Source organism: Chiloscyllium plagiosum, chromosome 14, assembly GCF_004010195.1.
Source record: "Chiloscyllium plagiosum isolate BGI_BamShark_2017 chromosome 14, ASM401019v2, whole genome shotgun sequence".
Classification (NCBI taxonomy): Eukaryota; Metazoa; Chordata; class Chondrichthyes; order Orectolobiformes; family Hemiscylliidae; genus Chiloscyllium; species Chiloscyllium plagiosum.
The window spans coordinates 46,904,614-46,915,212 of NC_057723.1; the positions used below are offsets into that span (position 1 = coordinate 46,904,614).

Consider the following 10,599-nt stretch of genomic DNA (forward strand, 5'->3'; position numbering starts at 1 on the left):
CTTCAGAATTCCCTCCAACATATTGCCCACCACCGAGGTCAGGCTCACTGGTCTATAGTTCCCTGGCTTGTCCTTACCATCTTTCTTACACAGTGGCACCATGTTAGCCAACCTCCAGTCTTCCGGCACCTCACCTGTGATTATCGATGATACAAATATCTCAGCAAGAGGCCCAACAATCACTTCTCTGGCTTCCCACAGAGTTCTCGGGTACACCTGATCAGGTCCTGGGGAATTATCCAGTTTTGTGTTTCTCAAGACATCCAGCACTTCTTCCTCTGTAATATGGACATTTTTCAAGATGTCACCATCTATTTCCTTACATTTTATACCTTCCATGTTCTTTTCCACAGTACGTACTGATGCAAAATACTCATTTAGTATCTCCCCCATCTCCTGCGGCTCCACACAAAGGCCACTTTGATGGGCCCTATTCTCTCCCTAGTTTACCCTTTTGTCTTTAACGTATTTGTAAAAATGCCAAAGCTATCTCATGTCCCCTCCTGATTTCCTTCTTAAGTATACTCCTACTGCCTTTATACTTTTCTAAGGATTCACTCGATCTATCCTGTCTATACCTGACATATGCTTCCTTCGTTTTCTTCACCAAAACTTCAATTTCTCTCGTCATTCAGCATTCCCCACACCTATCAGCCTTTCCTTTCACCCTAGCAGGAATATATTTTCTCTGGATTCTTGTTATCTCATTTCTGAAGGCTTCCCATTTTCCAGCCATCCCTTTACCTGCGAACATTTGCCCCCAATCAGCTTTTGAAAGTTCTTGCCTAATACTGTCAAATTAGTCTTCCTCCAATTTAGAACTTCAACTTTTCGATCTGGTCTATACTTTTCCATCACTATTTTAAAAATAATAGAATTATGGTCGCTGGCCCCAAATTGCTCCCCCAGTGACACCTCAGTCACCTGCCCTGCCTTATTTCCTAAGACTAGGTTAAGGTTTGCACGTTCTCTAGTAGGTACATCAGAAAATTTTCTTGTACACACTTAACAAATCCCTCTCCATCTAAACCCTTATCACTATGGCAGTCCCAGTCTATGTTTGGAAAGTTAAAATCCCCTACCATAACCACCCTATTATTCTTACAGATGACCGAGATCTCCTTAAAAATCTATTTCTCAATTTCCCTCTGACTATTAGGGGTCTATAATACAATCCCAATAAGGTGATCATCCCTTTCTTATTTCCACCCAAATAACTTCCCTGGATGTATTTCCAGGAATATCCTACCTCAGTACAGCCGTAATGCTATCCCTGATGAAAAATGCCACTCCCCCTCCTCTCTTGCCTCCCTTTCTGTCCTTCCTGTAGCATTTGTATCCTGGAACATTAAGCTGCCAGTCCTGTCCATCCCTGAGCCATGTTTTTGTAATTGTTATGATATCCCAGTCCCATGTTCCTAACCATGCCCTGAGTTCATCTGCCTTCCTTATTAGGCTCCTTGCATTGAAATAAATGCAGTTTAATTTATCAATCCTATCTTGTTCTCTGCTTTTCCCTGTTTGATTCGCTTCTGTTTTCAACTGTACCAGTCTCAAATTGATCTCTTTCCTCATTATCTCCCCGGCTCCCCACCCTACTAGTTTAAAACCTCCCGAACACTTCTAGCAAATTTCCCCGCCAGTATATTAGTCTCAACCTTTTCCCTTCCTATCTCATTGTTTCCAATGTGTACAATGACCTCTTGCTGGCCCCTCTCCCCCGTGAGAACATTCTGCACCCTCTCTGAGATATTCTTGATCTTGGCACCAGGGAAGCAACACACCATTCTCATGTTTCGCTGTTGGCTACAGAAACGTCTGTCTGTATCTCAGACTAGAGAGTCCCCTAACACAATCATCTTGAATGCCTCAATTTTATTTCCCCTCATTCTTCTGAATTCCAGAGAGTATCGGCCTAAACTGTTCAATTTGTCTTCATATGACAAACCGCTCATCTCTGGGAACAATCTAGTGAACCTCCTCTGAACTGCCTCCAATGGCACTCCATCTTACCTCAAATAAGGGGACCACAACTGTGCACAATACTCTTGGTGCAGTCTCGCCAATGCTTTGTATAATTGCAACAATATTTCGTTTAGCTATAAAAGCCAACGTTCCACTTGATTTTTTTATTATCTGCTGTACCTGCATGCTAGCTTCCTGTGACTCATGAACGGGGACTCCCAGATGTCTGCACTGGAGCACTCCGAAGTCTCTCCCCATTTAGATAATAGGTCACCTTTCCTGTTGTTCAACCAAAATGCATGACCTCACACTTATCTGTGTTAAACTCTATCCAGCACATTTTGGCCCACTCTCCTAACCTATTTATATCCATTTGTAAGGTTCTTATTTCCTCATTGCAACTCACCATCCCGCCCATTTTTGTGTCATCTGGCTATGGAGCCTCTATAAATCAACAGCATTTGCATCAGACTGTGACTATTTGCTGAGAACAGATATGCCAATATAGAAAGAGAGGTTTTGGCAGTCAAGTATGGTGGTAACAAGTTCCATACATATACCGATGTGACAAAATTCACTGTGGGCAGTGATCATTGCCCACTCGAGCAGATGTACAGGAAGAACCTGTGTAAAGCACCAGCAAGATTACTGAATTATTCTTGAATCCTCAGAGTTACAATTTCATCTCAAAATGCAAGCCAGGAAGAGAAATTTTGCAAAATAAAACAAAGAACTGCAGATGCTGGAGATCTGAAACATACAAAAATGGAAATTGCTGGAGAAACCCAGCAGGTCTGGCAGCATCGGTAGAGAAAAAAACAAAATTAACATTTCGAATCCAGTGACCCTTCTTCAGAACTCAATTAGACTCAACTCAGATAAATTATGCTGTTAGATAGTCCATCTCCTTTGTCAGTACGAGTCCCTAAAGAGGTCAGCATTTGAATAAGAACTCCCTCCTTAATGGCTTTGTGTGTCTACCTTACTGGGGACTTCACTGCTTCAGGAAGATAGCTCACCATCACCTTCTCAACAGCAACTCGAGATGGGCAATAAAAGTTGGCCCAACCTGTGATACCCACATCCCCCAAATGAATAAAACAAAATGCTACCTAAATTATTGAAAGATAAACTGTAAATGTACAGGTTCCAATCGTGAATAACCCAGCAAATGTTGTTGCTGAAGCTGAGATCTAGCTAGTTAGCAAATGACAAGTTTTTAGAGTCCATATTCAACCTACAGATGAGCTGGAAAAGTAGAACAGATTATGGAATAACATCAGAAACATCATTATGTGGCAAAACAATATTAGCAATCGAAAGCACGACTCCTCCAATACCAGAAGCAGCGTGCCAACTCACCATTAACAACAACCACCCAATCTACAAGATGGAAGAACAACATGTTGCTACTTAAAATTATACACTGAATAATACTTTCAGATAGGATGGATGTGCTGACTGTAACTAGGAAGAATATGAATTCCCTGACTGGGCCTGTTATTATAGTGCAATGAGGGTGCCCTGGCTAACAGATAAAAATAGAAGTGTCCGAGGTTCTGTTGACTCTGCGAGCTGGCTCGGAGGGAGCTGGATCAATGTCAAAGACTCTCCATGTGTGAATAAATGGTAAGTTGGTGACAGGATACAGGCCTCTGTGGAGTTGAGAGAAAAGTGCCTTCCTGAAGAAATTTACTTGCAACAGTCATCTTTGAACTGGGCTAAACATTTCTGGCATCATGTCATTATTTGGGGAGCTTGACTCCTTTGATCTTGCCATTGTAAACTGGGTAGAGTATGTGGAAAGAATATGTGATTTTTTTTCCTAACAAACGATGTTGGGGCAGATGAAAATCAACAAGTAATTCTCCTGACAGCTTGTGGACCCGATTTTTCAGTTATAAGAACCCTCACTTTCCCTGAGGCACCAGGTACTAAAATCTTTCAAAAGTTGACTGATTTCCTTAAGGAATATTATGGCTCCAAGTTTCCTCTGAGACACTATCGGTTTTACTTGGAACCCATATCTGGATTTTTGACTAGATTACGATGACTGTCTTGCTCATGTGACTTAGATTTAACTTTTAATAAAATGCTGAGAGACTGTTTGGTCTGTGGGATTAATGATGTAACCAGGCAAAAGCATTTCCTAGCTGAAGCCCAACTGGACTTCAAATAGGCACTACAACTGGCTTTATCACTGGAAAATGTGGTAAGTGGAGCATATGAGTTACAGGGTATTCGATGGAAGTGGACATCCCCACCAGACTGACTGAGATTGGGAAACACCCCTTTACTGAAGGCAATTGCAAAGCGTCACTCAGGACACATCCTGATCAGATAAACTCTACATTAGCCCACAGCAAAAACCTAAAAGAAAGCCAAGCCTTGGCCAAACAGTTAAAATTTTCTTCAGGATCGGGCCAGCAAGCCATTGTAATTGCTGCTGGTATGGAGACTCGAGACGGCAACAGAGCCTACTTGACCTAAATTGACTGGAACTCATTGGCCAATATCCAGGAAAGTGTACATCCTGGAAAGTCCACCTACATCTGGTTTGGAATAGTTAAATTGCTTAGCAACATCAAATCAGAACCAATTAAAATAAACATCTGGTTAAATGGTCACCCTGTTCCAATGGAGGTTGATTCTGGCAAGACTATTTCAGTAAGCCCAGAACACAAAATTTAAAAAATTTTGATCTGGACTCCAGCCCTTAAGTTTGCACTGAGAACCTATACCAGGGGCCCCGGACTCTTATGACAAACAGCTGGTTCAGTTTCCATCGATCGTAATAAATGGCTCGGGCCCAAGCTTGATGGGGCAAAACTTGATTACCTGAGTGAAGACCTAAATAAATGCCTGGAGGTTTTCAGAAGAGTCTCAGGGCTATCAAAGAAGCCAAGGCCATTATACATGTTGACCAGGAATCCACTCCTTGATTCTGCAAAGCCTGCCAGGGATCATTTGCTTTCCGGGCAAAAGTAGAGGCAGAAATCAGGAGGCTGGAAAGCAAAGGAATCAGGAAACCAGTCCAGTTTGTGGAATGGGCAGCACGGATCATATCGATTGTGAAGCCCAATGGGTTAGTTTTTCTTTGTGGGAATTTTAAACAAACAGTAAACTTGTTTTTGCAGCTGAATATATACCCAATCTCTCACATAGAGGATTTACAGAGGAACCTCGAATATCTGGAATTTGAATAACCGAATTTCGGATGATCCGAACAAGATTGCAAGGTCATGATGCGAGGCTAACTATGTTATCCGGCATTCGATTAACTGAATGACATGCTCCCCGCCCGTGTCCTTCGGATAATCAGGGTTCCTCTGTATACACAAAGTGGCTGGGGGTGGTTGTCCTTCACGAAGCTCAACATGAGCCAAATGTTCTTGCAACTGCGGTTGGATGAGGATTCCCAGAAGTATTCTACAATTAATATCCATAAGGGTTTGTACTAATATACGAGATTGCCATCTGAGGTATGGTCTGCCTATGCAATTTTTCAGTGAATGATGGAGAACATTTTACAATTGCCATTTATCTAGATGATGTGCTAATAACAAGGAAGACCAATAAGGAGCACTTAGAGAACTTGGACACAGTCCTGAGAATTTCTCCCAGGTGGGCATACACCTTAGAAGGAAAGAATCTGTGTTGCAGGCACTTCAAGCGACCTACTTGAGCTAGAGTTGACAAGACCAGGTTACACTCTTTGGAAGATAAAGTGAGGGCGATTAAAGGTACCCACATCTGTACCGGAGCTTAGGTCTTTCCTTGGGCTGATGAATTATTATGCAGAGTTTGTACATAACCTGGCCTCCAGCCTGGCACCTTTGCATCAACTCTTAAAAAGTGTCAGCTTTTGAAATGGTCACACAGCCAAGTACTGGGTCCACTTTTGTTTGTCATTTCTATTCATGAGTTGATGAGAATATAGGTGTCATAGTTCGTAAGTTTGCAGATGACACCAAAATTGGTTGTGTAGTGGACAGTGAAGCAGTTCATCTAAGATTACAAGGTGATCTTGATCAATTTGATCAATGGGTGAAGGAGTAGCAGATGAAGTTTAATTTGGATAAATGCGAGGTTTTGCATTTTGGTAAAATAAACAAGAGCAGAACTTATGCAATTGATAGTCAGGCCCTGGGCAGTATCGTAGAACAGAGACATAGAGGTTCAGAAACATAATTCTTTGAAGTTTGCATCACAGGTAGACAGGATGTTGTTTAAAAAGGACATGAAGGGCAACCTTTTTTTTCACACACAGTGATTAATGTGTGGAAAGACCTGTCAGAGGAAGTAGTGGATGCAAGTACAGTTACAATGTTTAAAAGACATTTGGATAAGTACATGAATAGGAAAGGTTTGGAGGGATATGAGACAAACGCATGCAGGTTGTTTAATTTGGGAATATAGTCAGCGTGGACTGCTGATACAATGGGTCTGTTTCCATGCAGTATGACTTTAAGGTGTTGGCACACTATGACTCCAAGTGAGATGTGCTACTGACATGCGATGCCTCTCTGTATGGCATCAGGATCGTAACTAACACGTAGGTGGCCCAATGGAGAGGAGCACCCAAAAGCGTATGCATCCAGCACTTTGGCTAATGCCAAGGATAAGTACACCCAGATAGAGAAGGAAGGTTTGGGAGGTCATATTTGGAGTCAGGACATTCCAGTAATACCTTTACAGATGTAAATTTGTAATAATAATGGAGTACAAATCCCTGGTAGGTCACTTAAAGAGGACAAGGCAGTGCCGCCCATAGCTTCGGGTTGAAACCAGTGGTGGGTTGTATTACTAAATGCGGACCATTACAAGTTGGAACATCATTCGAGAGGCCAGGTAGTAAACTGAGCTGCCTTCTGCAGGCAGATACATCACTGATGGTACTGTCACCAGAAGAGTCCATGATGGATTTAAATTTTCTGACCACACTTCAAGACACAGCTAATAATATCAGTCTTTGGACACAGAAAGATCCAGTCCTGGCAAAACTGGAACAATTGGTGGTGATGGTGGAAACCAAAGGGCCGTCATAACCAGAACTGAAACCTTTTGCACCCTGAAAGACACGTTCATATTAAAGGATGGCATAATATTACAGGGAGCAAGGGTGATTATTCCGAGTAAAGGTTGCTGCCAGATACCGGCGAACTCCACCAGAGTCATCCAGGTGTTTCCAAAGGTAAAAACAATGACTGCAGATGCTGGAAACCAGATTCTGGATTAGTGGTACTGGAAGAGCACAGCAGTTCAGGCAGCATCCGAGGATCAGTAAAATCGACGTTTCGGGCAAAAGCCCTTCATCAGGAATAAAAGCAACTCACTGGTGAGAGTCATAGAGATGTACAGCATGGAAACAGATCCTTCGGTCCAACCCGTCCATGCCGACCAGATATCCCAACCCACTCTAGTCCCACCTGCCAGCACCCGGCCCATATCCCTCCAAACCCTTCCTATTCATATACCCATCCAAATGTCTTAAATGTTGCAATTGTAACAGCCTCCACCACTTCCTCTCCCTCTGTGTGAAAACGTTGCCCCTTAGGTCTCTTCCATATCTTTCCCCTCTTACCCTAAACCTATGCCCTCTTGTTCTGGACTCCCCGACCCTAAGGAAAAGAGTTTGCCTATTTATCCTATCCATGCCTCTCATAACTTTGCAGCCTCCTACGCTCCAGGGAAAACAGCTCCAGCCTGGTCAGCCTCTCCCTATAGCTCAAATCCTCCAACCTTAGCAACATCCTTGTAAATTTTTTCTGAACCCTTTCACGTTTCACAACATCTTTCCGACAGGAAGAAGACCAGTGGCCTAACCAATGTCCTGTACGGCCGCAACATGACCTCCCAACTCCTGTACTCAATACTCTGACCATTAAAAGAAAGCATACTAAACACCTTCTTCACTATCCTATCTACCTGCGACTCCACTTTCAAGGAGCTATGAACCTGCACTCCAAGGTCTCTTTGTTCAGCAACACTCCCCATTAAATGTGTAAGTCCTGCTAAGATTTGCTTTCCCAAAATGCAGCACCTCGCATTTATCTGAATTAAACTCCATCTGCCACTTCTCAGCCCATTGGCCCATCTGGTCCAGATCCTGTTGTAATCTGAGGTAACCTTCTTCGCTGTCCACTATACCTCCAAAGTTGGTTTGGAGATGCCGGTGTTGGACTGGGGTGTACAAAGTTAAAAATCACACAACACCAGGTTATAGTCCAACAGGTTTAATTGGAAGTACACTAGCTTTCGGAGCGACGCTCCTTCATCAGGTGATTGTGAGCGTCGCTCCGAAAGTGAGTGTGCTTCCAATAAAACTTGTTGGACTATAACCTGGTGTTGTGTGATCTTTAACTCCAATTTTGGTGTCATCTGCAAACTTGCTAATTGTACCTCTTATGCTCACATCCAAATCATTTATATAAATGACAAAAGGTAGAGGACCCAGCACCGATCCTTGTGGCACTCCACTGGTCACAGGCCTCCAGTCTGAAAAACAACCTCCACCACCACCCTCTATCTTCTATCTTTGAGCCAGTTCTGTATCCAAATGGCTAGTTCTCCCTGTATTCCATGAGATCTAACCTTGCTAACCAGTCTCCCAGGGCTTTGTCTGGTGGCCAGGATTGGATGCTGATATAGCTAAGCTGAAAATGTGTTGCTGGAAAAGCGCAGCAGGTCAGGCAGCATCCAAGGAACAGGAGAATCGACGTTTCGGGCATAAGCCCTTCTTCAGCTCTGATCTCCAGCATCTGCAGTCCTCACTTTCTCCTTGCTGATATAGCTATGCTGATGTCAGTGCCCAGATTGCAATCAAGGACAAACATTACCACCAGCAACTCCCCTACATTCGTGAGAATGGCTGGATAGATCCTCATAGTCAATGGTTAGACATTGATTATGCAGGTTCTTTCACAGGCTCAACATTCTTAGTCATTGTGGATGCCCGTTCAAAGTGGCTGGACATGCATAGAGTTCATTTGTCAAGCACAAGAATGACAATAGAAAAACCACATAATTCTTTGCAACACATGGATTCCTGGAAGTGCTGGTCACAGATAACGGGCCATTATTTACCAGTTGGGAATTTGAGTATTTGCTGAAGTGAAATGTTATTTGATATATAATGACAGCTCCATACCATCCATCATCCAATGGTCTGGCAGAAGGAGTAGTCCAAACTTTGAAAGCAGGCTTAAAGAATCAGCCCTTCGTGATGAAGGGCTGTTGCCTGAAACATCGATTCTCCTGCTCCTCTGATGTTGCCTGACCTGCTATTCTTTTCCAGCAACACACTCTCCAGCATCTGCAGTCCTTACTTTCTCCTTAAAGAAACAGCTTACAGTTTCACTAGATACCAAACTGTCCCAGTTCCTATTTGATTATCAGACTACCCCTCATGCAACAACATGGATAGCTCCAGCAGAGTTGTTAATGGGGAGAAGATTCTGCACCGGGTTGAATCCACTCCTCCTTGACCTGGGGTGTGAGAGTGCATATACACGTGAATGGCTGTGTGTATCGCAGTTTCAGGAAGGCCAATGCCAGACACAAGACTCGGCTAAGCGAGAGGGACAGTTTACTTCAAAGAACAAAGTCTGATGTAGGAACAATGGGAATGGCCCTGCATGGGTAAAAGGCATGGTCGATGAGAGATCAGGTCTAGTGATGTATAAACAAATGAAAGCTGCAAACTTGCAAATGGTGCAGGAGTAAAACATGCCCGGCTCCTTGACAGCTTTTCTGACTATTCTAGAACCTGTGGGCTCTTCCTCTCCATCAAGCAGGGAAGATACCTCAGAATCTGAAATGGACTTGCTGGATGTCGCTCTTTTGATGCTTTTCATTTGAGAGGATCGGGGCACAAGGTGTGAGCCACTGTGTTTACATGCTGCCCATACTAGAAGCAGAGTTGCAGGAACCTGATTGGGTACTAAAAAGCCCCAGGAGAGGCGACAAAGAAAAAAATACCTGGTTTATGTCCTCAGACACAAAGGGGGAGAGACGTGGCGATTTTAATGAGGTCATCCAAGTGGACTTTATAGAATGAGTTCTCTGACTCGGGCTGTTAATCAGGTACAAACAGGAAGCCCTGTCTGACAGATAAAAACAAGTGTGGCAGAGGCTCTGCACACTCTGAGAACTGGATCAGTTTCAGGGACTCATAGAACAATGCAGCACAGAACAGGCCCTTCGGCCCACGATGTTGTGCCGAACATTTGTCCGAGCTTAAGCACCCATCCATGTACCTATCCAATTGCCGCTTAAAGGTCACCAATGATCCTGACTCTGCCACTCCCACAGGCAGCGCATTCCATGCCCCCACCACCCTCTGGGTAAAGAACCTACATCCCCCCTATACCTTCCACCCTTCACCTTAAATTTATGTCACCTTGTAACACTCTGTTGTACCCGGGGAAAAAATCTCTGACTGTCTACTCTATCTATGCCTCTGATCATCTTATAAACCTCTATCAAGTCACCCCTCATCCTACGCCGTTCCAACGAGAAAAGGCCCAGCACTCTCAACCTATCCTCGTACGACCTATTCTCCATTCCAGGCAACATCCTGGTAAATCATCTCTGCACCCTCTCCAAAGCTTCCACACCTTTCCTAAAGTGAGG

The 10,599-nt window shown here is 43.6% G+C and overlaps 1 protein-coding gene across 3 annotated transcripts in view; it reads right to left on the reverse strand.

Annotated features, from left to right (window-relative positions):
• simc1 (SUMO interacting motifs containing 1) overlaps window positions 1–10,599 on the reverse strand; it is a 90,440-nt gene that overhangs the window by 35,503 nt on the left and 44,338 nt on the right. The window lies entirely within an intron of this gene.